General features: G+C 46.3%; 1 protein-coding gene and 2 long non-coding RNA genes across 5 annotated transcripts in view; 1 reads left to right on the top strand and 2 right to left on the bottom strand.

Moving 5' to 3' along the window:
* The window catches only part of LOC140721792 (uncharacterized), a 284,490-nt gene that overhangs the window by 114,479 nt on the left and 155,645 nt on the right, over positions 1 to 14,366 (bottom strand). The gene's annotated exons all lie outside the window — the stretch shown is intronic.
* The window catches only part of LOC140721786 (uncharacterized), a 112,516-nt gene that overhangs the window by 59,698 nt on the left and 38,452 nt on the right, over positions 1 to 14,366 (bottom strand). The gene's annotated exons all lie outside the window — the stretch shown is intronic.
* The window catches only part of LOC140721791 (uncharacterized), a 70,768-nt gene that overhangs the window by 38,088 nt on the left and 18,314 nt on the right, over positions 1 to 14,366 (top strand). For 2 of the 3 annotated variants that reach the window (XR_012097460.1, XR_012097461.1), the window contains one exon: positions 5,995 to 6,093. The exons of the other annotated variant lie outside the window; for it this stretch is intronic. This is a non-coding gene — a long non-coding RNA (uncharacterized lncRNA). The remainder of the gene's footprint in view (positions 1 to 5,994; positions 6,094 to 14,366) is intronic. 3 annotated transcript variants of the gene reach the window in all.

Raw genomic sequence — 14,366 nt, forward strand, 5'->3', positions numbered from 1 at the left:
CGTGCAGAAAAAAAAATTGTCCACCAACAATAAGAGGATGTGACAGATCTGGATCTCACTGCCTTGTCTGAACGGGGAAAGATGAAGCTACACATACACGTAGAGCAGTGACCCGCAGATGCTGCAGATCTGCAGAAAAACGTGAACAGGAAACAGGATCAGGTGACGGGTGGAGGGACTCCCACCTGAACCGGTGACTCTGCTCCTCTCCCCTCACACACTGCCCGACCCATCCGCTGCATTCCCCACATTATTCCATATTTACACCAGATACATGTCTACTTTTCCACACCATATCTACACCGATCCTTTTCCCTCCACCCCCAGGTCACAGAGTCATGGGCTCGATTCCCATCCCGGTCCAAAACATAATTTAGACCAAATCAGGAAATATTCACATTTCATTTATATCAGTTCTGTGTTTACAAACACTAATTTCTGTTCATATTCCTCCAGTCTCACTGGACAGAAACACTGAAACATCAAGTGAGAAACAGCAGGAGACCATTCAGCCGCTCTAACCATCAGCAAGATGGCGGCTGTTCTCCCATCTCAGCCACATGTTTCTGTCCGATCCGCATTTCCTCCATCCCTTCGGTCTCCACACATCTGCCGCCCTCTGTTTTATGTGAGGACGATCACCGAGTCTTCACCGCCCTCTGTGGAGGGGATTTACAGATATTCATCAGCCTTGGAATGGAGACATTTCCCCTCATCTCAGTCCCGGACAATCCATCCCTGTTTCAGAGACTGGGATCCCTGGTTCAACCAGTAATGATGTTGTGCATTTCAATATGTTCACCTCTCAGTTCTCGATTCTCTAAATGAAAGGGTTATCACATTTGATCTTTCTTCATATGATGACCCCACCACTCCAGGGATCGGTCTGGTGAATCTTCATTACACTCTCTATAACAAATACTCTCTAACCCCTTTGTTAATCCTCTATGGAATTAATTTCCATCTTCTGCAGCCCCGTGTTGCCCCAACCACTCACCTCCCCCCCCTTTCACTAGTTCCACCTTCCCACCTCCCCCCTCACCTGGATCCACCTCTCACTCCCCAGCTCTTGCCCCATCCCCACCCCTCACCTCTTTTCTCTATTTCCCGTCCACTCTCAGTCCAGAGGGAGGGTCTCGGCCCGAAATGTTGACGGTCCATTTCCCTCCACAGATGCTGTCCGACCCAGTGAGTTCCTCCGGCAGTTTGTCCTTTGGTCTGTATAACCCGTGTTAGTATGGGGAGCGGGATTTTACACCATATTCCAGGTACAATCTCAACAAAACACAAATAATTGTCACTTTGCCCGGACCATTGGCCCCGCTTGCAGGGCAACAGTCTGCCGGTGTTTGCCCCCAATGTGGTGAATCCCTCTGCTCGACACCATCATGGGCTCAGACATTTCCACAGATGAGCCCCTCCTGTCCCCACCGGGACAAACATCCTGTCCGCCCCCTCTCTCACCATCTTCATCCTTTCAATAAAATCCCCCCTCCCCGGGGAACCGGCATCAAACCGACGGGCCGAGCGGTCTCCTCCTACTTCTCAGCGATACATCAGACTCCGGCCGCAGGAGACGCTTCACAAGCGGACATTTACTTTGAGGTTTTCTCCACTCTGAGGAGGCGGTCGGCGCTCGAGCGGGAGACGGACTCAGCGGGGTAACGCCCACTCGGCTTGTCCGCCTCCGCGACTGGTTGTAATCAGTGATTGACATCGCTTCGCACCAATGGGAATAGCGCAGCTCCTCAATCCTCTGTTGACAGCGGTGGGGGAGGGGCTGGTCACGTGATTATTAGCCCAGCCGTTAAACCGATAAAGCTCGAGCACAGCAGCGCGTGGGTGACGTAAGACACCGCGCACGTGAGGGCAGATCCCGGTGTGGGAAGCCCGTGTGTGACGTCACCTGTGGGATTGCGCTGGCATTTAAAAGCACCTTAATGGACTTTTCAGTGGGACAACAACATTAATGACGGGTTTCATCACTGAATCCAGTGTTGTGAGATGTAAAGTCCCCTGTTATGTGTCCGGCTGTGCCGTGTTGTTGGTGGAGTGGGCAGCGTGGTGTTTGTCTCGATTCGGGTCACAACACCAGAATTGGCAGCGGGGTCCTCACACAGTGTATTAGTCAACAGAAAACCTCTCGTCCCTGCAGTCTTTGACTCCTGGTAAACTCAACACCCTGACAGTGTGGACCATAGATACCCCTTCCTCTCAGAGTCAGGGAATCACTCAGACAGCTGATCGCTGAGAGGATTATATTTATTGGTCATTAAAGTTCACCCAGATTCGTTTGGACGGATTTGATGTGGAGTTCGGGGTGTCACAGTGAAAGGGCCGAACGGCCGAACTCTCTCCGTTGTCCAAACATCCTTCCAGGTGAGGCGACACTTCACCTGTGAATCTTCCGGGGTCGCCCGTTGTGTCCGCTGCTCCCGATGCGTCCGCCTCTACATTGGTGAAACCGGCTACTCCGCAGTTGTGCGGGGTAGGGTTTTTTTCTTTTTATCGGGGGTCGATTTTATTGTTCCCTTTTGTGCGGGAGGGGTGGGTTTTGGGGGTTGATGATCGGGATGACGTTCTTTTTTATGCGGGGGGGTGGGGTGGGAGTTTGATTTTTCTGTCTGATAGATGCTGCCCGGCCTGCTGAGTCCCGCCAGCATTTTGTTTGTGTTGCTCTGAATTTCCAGCATCTGCAGACTTTGTCGTGTTTGTGATTTACCTCTCCGTTGTCTCTCCCGCCTCCGGTCACTGGTCCCTCTGTAGGGACCTCCGGCCACTGGTCCCTCTGTCGGGACCTCCGGCCACGGCTGGTGCAGCCCAGAACCTCCTGCTAAACGCAGGCGCAGTGCCGACCGTAGCTATTATTCTGTTTAGGCGTCCGTGAAGAAGGGTCTGATCTCGGGTTTGCGGAAATTGGAGGCCGGCTGCCGTGGAAACACAACTTTGTGGGCCGAAGGGCCTGTATCGTGCTGTAGGTTTTTTATGTTTCTATGAAAAGTGCCGGGAACGAGCTCTGCCGGACGGCTGGAGGCTCCGGGCTGTGGGATCAGTTAGTTGTGGTTCACAGGCTGGGAGGGGTTTAGGGTGAAGGGGATCTGTCTGTGTGTGTGTGGGTAGAGGTTATGGGTGGACTGTAATCGGGGGGGGGGGGAGGGGGGAGGTGTGGGTAGGGTTGCTGTTGTGAGAAAGTGGGATGATCGGACGTTCCGTGACCTGGGTCAAATAGAGTTGTAAACAGGGGAGGATCTGCTCCGTTGTATCGGACGCTCGCGTGTCCTTTCAGGAAACAGCAATTCTCTCTTCAAATGAATTACTGTCTAATCTTGCTGTTAACTTTGTGTTTGTTACAAAGCCCCAGTGTCTGGAAGGGGCTGAGGAGAGACAGTTTTAATCAGCAAACCATCGTCCGGGGTGGAGGGGTACAGGAGCTGTCTAATAGATCGTTTTACAGTGATTGTATTTTTAAATAATCTCACAGATGGTGACTGAGGGAGAAGCTTGTTGAGGGAGGATACCCGGGGGTGAGCAGGTCAGACACGGTATCAGGAGAGTGACAATGATGTGATTTCCTGTGTCACGGGTATAGACAGTCGTCTCAAGTGAGGAGTTTGTGTGGAGATGCAGCTTCCCTGGAGGTGGAGGAAAGAGGACACACCAACAGGTGGAACCAGCTGTGGGAAGACATGGTTTGTCAGGTCTGACGACGAGCTGAATGTACTGTAACCTTCAGACTGAATCAGAAAACCATTCTGAGGGTATTTGAAATGTCAGAAGCAGGGGAGGTGTGATCCCATGTCTCCATCAGACCCTCAGTGAGATGGTTCCAGTTATAACGTGCAGGGATGAAAGCACAGTGTTTGTGACCTGATTTAATCACTGATTCTGACACAGTGAGAGGGTTAGTTTTGCTGTAAGGCAGCAACATTAATGGAAGAAGACACAGAAACTTCATCAATTGCTAGTTGTTTAGCAAAAGTGAACAATTTGTATGTTACCTTGACAGAAACAGATATTCCCAGTGGTGACAAAGGGGTTCAGTCTGGTTTACTTCAGGTTGGAAAGGGGTGTGGAGTTTTGAAATCAATGCCTTGCGGTGCCACCATCGTTAATTTAGCATGTCCGGAGTGGTGGATCACACAGCACGGAAACAGGCCTTTGGCCGGCCATACCTGTTCTGACCATCCACTCACTGTCTACACTGGTCCCATTTATCAGCACTTGGTTCATAGCTGACTGTATCTCGGCAGTTTCAATGCTCATCCTGTTCGTAAATGTTGTGAAGGGACCTGCCTCCACCACCACCTCGGGCAGTGTGTTCCAGATTCCAACTACACTCTGAGTGACAAATCTCCTCCTCAGATCCGTCCAAACCTCTTCATCCTCTGTTTAAGTCCATGCCCTCTGATCTGTGACACCGCTGTCCCAGGATTGTGGCCGATATGGGCATCAGTGAGGCCTTTGATAAGGTTCACATGGTAAGTTGCTGTGGAAAGTCAGATCACACCGGGATCCAGGGAGAGATGGCTCACTGGATGCACAGTTGTCTTGATGGTAGGAAGCAGAGAGTGATGGTGGGAGGCTGTTTATTGGACTCGAGGCCCGGGCTTAGTGAGGTTCCCCAGGGTTACACCCCATTGCGCTCATTATTCATTGATGTTTAATGATATTTGCATTTGCACAGTTTGTTGAATTCAATGCTACACTTGATCTTTCATTGATCCTGTTATTATTCTATAGATTTGCTAAGCGTTCCTGTAGGAAAAACAATCTCAGGGTTGCATGTGGTGACATATATGTACTCTGATAATAACATTTACTTTGAATATCAACCATTGCTACTTGTCATCTAGATCAATAATTTGGTTGAGAATGTACAAGGTATGGAGAGTAGGTTTGCCGCAAGTTCAGACAATTACTTTTTCTGAAAGATATTAAGTATAACCTCTCCGCTCTGTTTCACTCTCCGCGCTCGATCACCCCTCCCCATTACTTTCTTCCCTCTCTGCCCCGTCCTCCCTCTCACCCTGACATTGGACATACGTTCAGGGTGAAAGCGAATTATTTTCTGGGAACCTGAAGGGGAATTCTTCACTCAGATGTTGGTGAGTGTGTGGAATGAGCTGCCAGTGGAAGTGGAGGATGTGGGTTTGATTGAGACACTCAAGAGGAATTTGGGTGAGGACGTGGATGGGAGGTGTATGGAGGCTCTGGTGCAGGTAGCTGGAACCAGGCAGTAACAACAAAAACAGGTCGGCATAGACTAGAAGGGCTGAAAGAATGCAGAAAATATTACGCGGCTATTGCCGGGACTGAATGTTTTTAATTAAAAAGAAAGGTTACATATGTCAGCACTTTATTCCCAAGCGGGTAGGGACCGAGGGGAGATTTCACAGAGGTGTACAACACTATGAGGCGGATGGAGAGTGTAAATGCCAGCGGGCTTTCTCCACTGATGTTCGGTGAGAATACAACTAGAAATCATGGGCGAATGGTGAAACGTGAAAAGTTTAATGGAAACATGAGGGGAAACTTCTTCACCCAGAGGGTGGTCAGAGGGTAGACAGTGTCGCCAACGCAAACAGTGATTGAGATTCCGATGCCAATGTTTACGAAATGATTGGATAAGTACTGGGATATGGATGGCCACGGTCCGGGTTCAGACGATGGCAGTAGGCAGTTTAAGTAATTCCTCAGTGGCCTGACGGGTTGAAGACCCTGTTTCTGTGCAGTGGATCCCTATCGGTGTCTGACTGTATGTCTGGGTTAGAACTTCAGTGTGTCGCAGCACCGACCAATCTATAAAGTCGTTGATACTGTTCTTGAATGGTTATAGCATGAGAAGATGGAAACTTTGGAATTTTTTTATTTTGTATTCCCCAATTGCCTGCGATGGTTTTCAAGGAAGACAAGTGTGAGCCCAGATATTTGCTTTGCCTTCGCTGCGTTTTCAGTTTGTGTAGATTTGTGTGTTTCATTTATTATTGATTTCAGAGGGAGACACGGATTCCACACCGGCCATGTGGATTCAGGGTTAAATGGATCGAAATATGAGCGTATCTACATCCGGTACGATAAAACCACGATTCAGAGGTAAATTGGAATTCAGATGAATTGGTGTGTACCTGAATTGGGAATATGGAATTGACATTTTGGAAGGCTGGTTCTTTTAATAAGCACCAGAAGCTACTGCTGAACACTTTGAAATGCTGGTTTTAAGTTCTAGGGCTTCACTGGAAATCAGGTTGTAAAGTCATTGTAGCATTTGCCCTGTAATATGTAAATGGCAGGTCAGTTTAGAAAACGCGCTGGTGCAGTCAATCGCTCAGCGATTTGCTTACGTCATCAGCCCAAATTCCATAAATTATCCAGGTGCTGTTGTGTGATCAGATTAAATCGATCATTACCTCAGCCCTGTTTCTTGGAGCACTGTAACTGCGGACTCGCAATAGAGTTGTAAAGTGTACCGACGTTTCGACTCTCCATGCGGAACACGGCTGTCCTTTGTCTTCCAGCCAGAATTCACTCTGTCTACCACATCATCTGCTTTCGGATAGGAAGCCAACTCTGAATCAACGCAGTCAGGTTTCCCTCGATCCCTTGCCTTCTGACTTTCTGAATGAGTCCACTATGGGGAGCTGATGAAAAGCCTGAGCATAATTAATGCACCCACATCGACTGTTCTAATTCCTCTATTTGATTTATTTTCACTTTTTCAAATAACTCAATCTGGCTAATAAAGGACAACATGCCATGTTGTTTCTCCTTAACCAGACTACATTTCTCCAAATACACATAAATTCCTTCTTCGATTATCCTCTCCAGTAGTTTACCCACTATTGCTGTAAGACTGCCTGCTTATAATTAAAAAAAAATATCCCTATTATCTTTCGTCAACAAATGAATAACATTTTCCACTCTCCAATCATCTAGTTCTGCCTCCGTGGCCAGCTAAGACACAAATATCCTGTCCAAAAGTGCAGCAATATTTTTGCTCGCCTTCCAAAATTACCTGGACTATATCTCTTTCGGCACCGGGGAATCATCTATCATAACGTTTTCCAAGTTTCCAGCGCATCCTCTTTCTCAGCGTCGGCAGGTTCTGGCATATCTGCCATTTGACGCTGTGTTCACATTGACCTAAGTATTCAGTGAGGAGCTTCAGGGCCTCTTTGGACTCCAGACACAATTTTTCCTCTTTTACATCTGATCTGCCCACACTCTCTCTGGTCATCTTTCTGTTCTTCACTTATCTTAGTGCATCTCTACTCCCCTTCTAACTTTGAAGTCCATTGTTAAATTCATTTTCTATCTACATTGTTACTCGCCCTAAGCCAATCTGATCCTTTCTTCCTGAACCTTAAGTATCTTTCTTTCTTCCTCTTGACAAGCTGTTCCAATTTCTTGTCAGCAAGGGTTACTTTCCGCTATCGTCCTTTCGCTGCCTCAATGAGACAAGCTTTTACTGAACCCCGTGTAAGTGTTTCCTGAACAATCTCCACATATGTGTTGTGCATTTCCCTGAGTATATCATTTTCCTATTTACCTTCCCAAGTTCCTGCCAGGTAGCCCGATATATCGCAATTAAATAATTCCATGCTGTCTGGTCCTATCCCCGTGCAGGGTGGATGTTGGGGAGTTCTCCCTGTCGTTCTGAAATGCTGACCCGCGGAGAGATCTGTCACCTGATCCGTTTCGTTATCTAATATTAGATACCGTATGGAAGTCCGCCTGTCTTCATATAGTGACATGAATCCTTCCAACACACAACTGAGGATTTCTGTCATAACCAAACCTTTTACCCTGGGGATGTGCCAAAGAATATTAGGGAACTTTCAGTTGCCCTTGCCAATAACATGACACATGTCCAAGTTCCGCTTCCCGATCGGTACCTCCCTGTTTCAGTCGCCGTTTTCATTTTTGTTCAACTTGTGGGCGGCTGTATAGAATACTCCAAACGGAGAGATCGCGTCCTTCATGTTTCTGTGTTCGTCTCACAGTTTATCAACAAACGAACGCTCCACGTTGTCCTCCCTTTCTGCAGCTGCGATACTATCCCTGGTTTCATATCGCACTCACTTTACACTCTGTTAAACGACCCTGTCCATTTTGAAACACCTAAAACTCGGAAAACCCTGAAGCCAACCCTGCCCTGTTGACACATTTCAGTGGCCATTGACATTGTCAATTTATAATTTCCTGTCAGACACATATCATGTTCAGATGTTCGCGCAACCAGCGTTTATTTAAGTACGTAAAATTAGTCTATGTACATTAGCGAATCTTATGTACCTTTCACAGACAGGCGAGTGTCTGTGATAGATTGTAACATAATTCAACCAATCTAACAATCACGGTAGCAGCATTGAGCGTTTGTATTGCTACCTACCTGAACTGTATCACGTCAGCAATCTTCCGCCAATTCTCCAATTCCCGGATGACCAGGCATATGAATGTTTGAATTTATGACATACTTGCCAAGCCTGTTCATTGTAAAACGGCTTTGTTTGAAAACTCCGCTGAATTGCCATTGGAGGCGGACGTTATCTACACACATGGCCATTTAATGTAAACACATACTTCATTCCATTCCTCAGCTCCTCTCTGAATTTCCTCTGTGTCAGTGTATAGATACAAGTATTGGTGCACATGCTGAGAAATTGCAACATGAACCCAAATTGTTGGAGGATATATACCGGGGAACTCAAATATCTGTCCTCGTAAAAAAAGTTTTGCGATTGCCATTTCAGGGAATGGGCTACCATGGGCATCGAAAATAATATGAAATTAGCTGATATAGAAAACAACAAAATCATCGATTTTCTGCGTTTTTCCACCTCGGCATCTTTCTGATTGTCGCTGCTGTGCCGAAGGTTTCTGCGGACTCTATTTGCCACAACGATATATCTTACGGTTAACCCGTTAAACACAAGTATTAAGCCGATTGGTAGCAATGGTGTTAAAATGCTCTCCAGTAATTCGTATCCTCTCCACACGGGTGAAGTAGCGTATTCATATGTGGTGGTGCACCGCCACGGCATGTTGTCAATGATGACGTAAGGTTCAAGGGCATAGTATAACGGGGCACATCTCCCGCAGCTCACTATAACCACGGTCACCATAACCACCGTTGCTGTTCTCTCGGTGCAGTATCGCTCCCGCAACTTTTCGCAACATATTGCGATGAAGCGATCGAAAGTAAAACTGACCGTGAACCAAACAGAACAGTCCGTCATTACAGCCCGAAATACAAGTGTCAGTGCGCACACGGGAGTGATGAGCAGGGTTCTGGAATAAATGTAGATATTGTTGGTCTGTTCCATTAAAGCAGCAACGATAACCACCAGTAGATCCGCTGCTGCCATTCCAACCAGGTAACGGGTGATGCATTTGGAGAGTCCGCATTTTCCCCGAGAGAGGATCACAATCGCCGTTAAATTAACTGCAAGAAATTTGAAAAGAGATTAGAGATATGGTCATCTCCCTGCATGCCCGCATTCTACCGATGGTATGCAGGGTTGGGTCTTGGAAGTGGAAAGCGGGAGTCTGCGTCGCTGCACTCCGGCTGGGCAGGTTAGAGCAAAGAATCTGAGTTCCACGGCTCACGTACCGGTGAACGGACGATCGTCCCAGTAAACAACACCATTTCCATTACTAGAGGTGAAAGAGCTGAAGGGATTATTTGCAGCCGTGACAAAGTGGAATCAAAAGATACAAAACACAATTTATCATTTACAGACCCGCGTGTCGGAAATAGACTGGACAGTCATTTAAATAAGTTGCCACGTTGTTTTAAGCTCGAAGTGTCTGCACTGATAGAAACTCGGACCTAGAAAAGCAGAGAACAGCATCACTTCAGAATGCCTAGCGAGGTGAAATTATTAAAAAAATTCAATATCGGCATATACGTAATTGACAAAAGAATAATCACTTCGAACAAAGTACGAAAATGAAAATAAAACAATCAGATGCCTGAAACCTCCATTCCGGAAACACATTTCAGCCGACGGTAGCATCTGTGTTCAGTAACAGTGCGGATACCGCAGCAGAGTAACGACGGCACCATACATAAAGTAACCAGCTCCGGCATTTACCGGGGACACCAACCGCTACAAGTGTGGGATAGAAAATGGCTGCGATGTAATAAATCGCTGGATATCCCATATTCGTTCAGAAGCAGCGTTCAGTTGTACGGAGCGTTTCAGCTGCTCAGATGGACTGGTGATCGGTTTAGCAGACTTTTATTGAGGTGAGAGCAATTCCACTGAGGCAATTAGCGTGGCGATCACGTCAGGGACATTAGTGACAACCAACTACACAAACATTTACGCTAAACTATTTTTACTCTCTCAATCCCCTTGTCATGAATTTGACTCCTCAAGGGATTTTGCAATGTAATTACTTTAAAACAAAATATGATGTGCTTTTTTTCCATGTTATTTTCCATGATACCTGGCTTCAGCTATTTAAATGAAGATATATTTTGTCATTGTTGCTTTTAAATCAGGCATTTAGCTTGAAGTCGATTTATTTAGAATATTTGACGGAGCACATTCGCTTCTGAAATTGAGGAAAGGAGTTTGTTCTGGGTGATAAAACGGAGAACACTTCTTTATTAAAGGCGAACATTCATCATCTTTTCTTTCGTTCGTTCCAGTCATTCCGGGCGGTGTGAGTGATGGACATCACAGTGACAGCTGACATGTGTAACAATAAAATACACTGCACATTTTCCTCCAAACAATTTAAAAGATCCACAGTGATATTCCAGAGACCTGTCGTCAAAAAGGGAGAGTGTCCTTGGGAGATTAGCGAGGGCTGAGGAAAGTTTGAAGAACAACGTTTTCCAGCGCACACATGGGCCGTTTGGCAGGAACTTGACCTCTGCCAGTGAATGACTTGACCAACCCATACCCGTTACCTGCGATGCAGTCTATTTAACTTTAAAGATATTCTCAGACCTGCCACAATTCTACCACTATTTATCCATCCATTCTCTGTTTGAACAAATATAGTAAGCAAAATCTATAATCAATCAGCAGGTTCTCAGGCTGTTGTATCATTTGCCGCGAAGTTGTATTTTTTTCCTCTTGATTTACTGTCAGGTATATTGCCTTTCGAGAGGTCACTATGAGTATGTGCAGAGCAGCGGATGTGTTCAAGCTCACCTGTCAATCACACTTCCTTCTGCTCCTGCAGTGCACCGCTCCGTTCCGATTGTGGTTCTCGTACCGATGAGCGGCCCTCGGCTTATTGGAGAGAGTCTCATCACTCTCTTTCCATTGTGGAACTCGTACTAATGTGCGGCCCTCGGTTGACTCGAGAGAGGATCACCTCAGCCTTCAAATTTATCCGTCCAAAGTGAATCACTTCGTACCTTTCAGGGTTGAACTCCACCTGTAACTTCCCAGCGCTGCTCTGCGTCCTGTCACTGTCCTGTTGTAAACTCTGACTACCTTCTGTACTATCCATAATTCCACCAAACTCCACATCATTGCAAATACAATAAACCACCCTTCCACTTATTTATTCACATCATTTTAAAGCACAATTATCCTGGGGTCTCAGAACAGATCTCTGCAGGACACCACTGGCACCAGCATCCAGGGAGAAAACGCTCCATCCACAACTACCCTCGGCCTCCTGGGGCGTCAGTCCTGAATCCACAAGCCAACTTTCCCAGGATACCAAGCCTTCTGAAAGGTCTTACCATGGTTAACCATAAGTATAACCGTCACATCCTCACAGAATTGAACCAGGGTCGTGAGACATGATCTGCCCCTCACAAAGCCATACTGACTCTCCAAAATCAGGTAATGTTTCTCCAAATTCTCGCAAATCCTGTTTCTAAGAAAGTTCTCTGATAATTTGCCCATCACTGAAGTAGGACTCACCGCTTCCCGCAGTCACTCAGGCTTTCTCCCGACCACACAAGAAGACGTATTTAACCTGCTGTACTTTGTTTTAGAAGTTCCAGTACATCCTCTCTCTTAACCTCGGTATGTTGTCGCACATCGGACTGTTTAACGTCCTCCTCACAAATATCCCTCTGACTGGTGAATTCAGTTTTAATTCCGGACCTGCCCTTCGGACCTCAGGGGCTTGTTTCATCTTCTATCCCCGACCGGTCCTACACTCATTCCACTCATCTTTTTCTTCACATATATCTAGAATGGCTTGGGATTTTCCTTAAAGCCACTGCAGACCTTCTGTAGACGTTTCTAATTATCCTAATTCCATTCTTCAGTTTGTCCCCGGCTACTTTGTAAATCTACAGTCATGCCTGATCCTTGCTTTCTAATCCTGAGGTCAGCTTCCTAAAGCTTCTTTCTTCCTCTTGACCAGCTGTATCACATCTCTTGACAACCATGGTTCCTTCACCCTACAGTCCTTCCCCTGTCTGAATGGGGCAAATCTGTCCAGAACCCCATGTAAGTGCAGACTAAAATACCTTCACATTTCCGTTGTGCATTTTCCAGAACAGGACATGTCCGTTCCCGATTTATGCTTTGATATTTCAGCATAATATCATCAGAATTCCACTTACACAGTTAATTACACTGGGGACTGACACGGGGCTATGGGACGGGAGCGGGTAGATTCATTAATTTGGTTCCTGACACGAGGAAGTGTGCTGAGAGTGGGGCAATGGGATGGGTATGGGGAATGACACGAGGTTGTGGGGACTCAGCGGGACATTGAGATTACTTGGCGACTGACACGGGCCTGTCTGAGTAGTGTATGTAACCCTTTTACGAAAGGAGGGTGCTGGACCCCTTATGATTTGCCTTCCGACACCACTGATCGACAGATGGCGCAATAGCCCCTGTTCTACACACTGTCCTTACACATCTGGAGAAGAAGGATGCTAATGTGAGAAATCTATTCTTGGACGACAGTTCAGTATTCAACACCATCATTCCCCCCAGGCTCGACAGGAAGCTCAGAGATCTCGTCCTTGACCTTGCCTTTCAGATCGCTAGCAGGTAGAAAGGGTGAGCTCCCTCACCTCCGCCCCTCTGACTTTCATCACAGGAGCCCCTCAGGGCCATGTACTGAGGCCCCTCCCTTACTCCCTGTATACCCATGACTGCATCGCCACCCACAGCTCCAATCTGTTAATTAAATTTGCCGACGATACTATTAATTAGACTAATCTCAAAAAATACCGAAGTGCCCTACAGGGAAGAGGTTATCTCTCTGACACAGTGCCGTCAAGTAAAAAAACCTCACTTAATGTCGCAAAAACAAAGGAGCTGGCTGTTGATTACAGGAGGAATGGAGACGGGATAACTCCTATTGACATCAATGGATCTGAGGTTGAGAGGATAAACAGCTTTAAGTTCCTAGCGTCCACATCACCGAGGATCTCACGTGGTCTGTACATACCAGCCGTGAACTGAAAAAGCACAACAGCTCACTTAGAGATTGTAAGCTGTTTTGGGCCGATGATATTAGAAAAAATGGGCTAACATTTGTGTGAGTTTAACAGAGGTTTATGAAAGTGATTCCAGGATTGAATACCTTATCATATGAAGAGAATATGATGGGTGATACAATTTAAACCTACCGATTGTCCTCGATGGATTGAATGTGGAGGAGCTGTGTCCTATGGTGGGCGAGTCTAGGACCAGAGGAGACAATTTCTGAATAGAGGGTCGCCCATTTGCGACATTGATGAGTTTAGCCGGAGAGTGGTGAATCTGTGGAATTCGTTGCCACAGGCAGAGTGGAGGCCGAGACCTTGTGCTTATTTAAGACAGAGGGCGATAGATTCTTGACTTGTCAGGACATGAAGGGATACAGGGAGAAAGCCGGCGATTGGGTCTGAGAGGAAAATTGGATCAGCCCTGATGAAATGGCGGAGCAGACTCGATAACCTAACTCTGCTCCCACGTCTTTAGTCTTATGTTTAATATCCATCTCTCAGTTGTGTTGTATCTGGCTGATCCGGTTCATACACTACCAGCTCTATTGCAACTTTCATAACTTTGACTTTGCACTGCACTTATCCTGTCAAAAGTTCATGTTTATATCTTTAGAATATAGTTCTACTATTTAATCATTCTTCTGCCTTTGATGATGAAGGAGCGATCGACTCTCTATTCAGGGTTTGTCAACCTCTAATAATTAATATTATATTTCACTTGTTTCTTAGCTCGAGCTGGTATAACTTGAGGTACAGCGGTCGCGAAGCACACTCATTTCTCAGTTTTCTAAGAAATTGTGTGCTCAAATCACTGGGATGTCTTCTGTGGACGGACATGAGTGGTTCACTTGATCTTCCATACTGACCATTTCTTCATGTTTCTGGATTGTGCTCTCATTTATGTTTAGTATTGTGTATTTTGTATTAGATTTACACA

Source organism: Hemitrygon akajei, unplaced genomic scaffold (assembly GCF_048418815.1).
Source record: "Hemitrygon akajei unplaced genomic scaffold, sHemAka1.3 Scf000061, whole genome shotgun sequence".
Classification (NCBI taxonomy): domain Eukaryota; kingdom Metazoa; phylum Chordata; class Chondrichthyes; order Myliobatiformes; family Dasyatidae; genus Hemitrygon; species Hemitrygon akajei.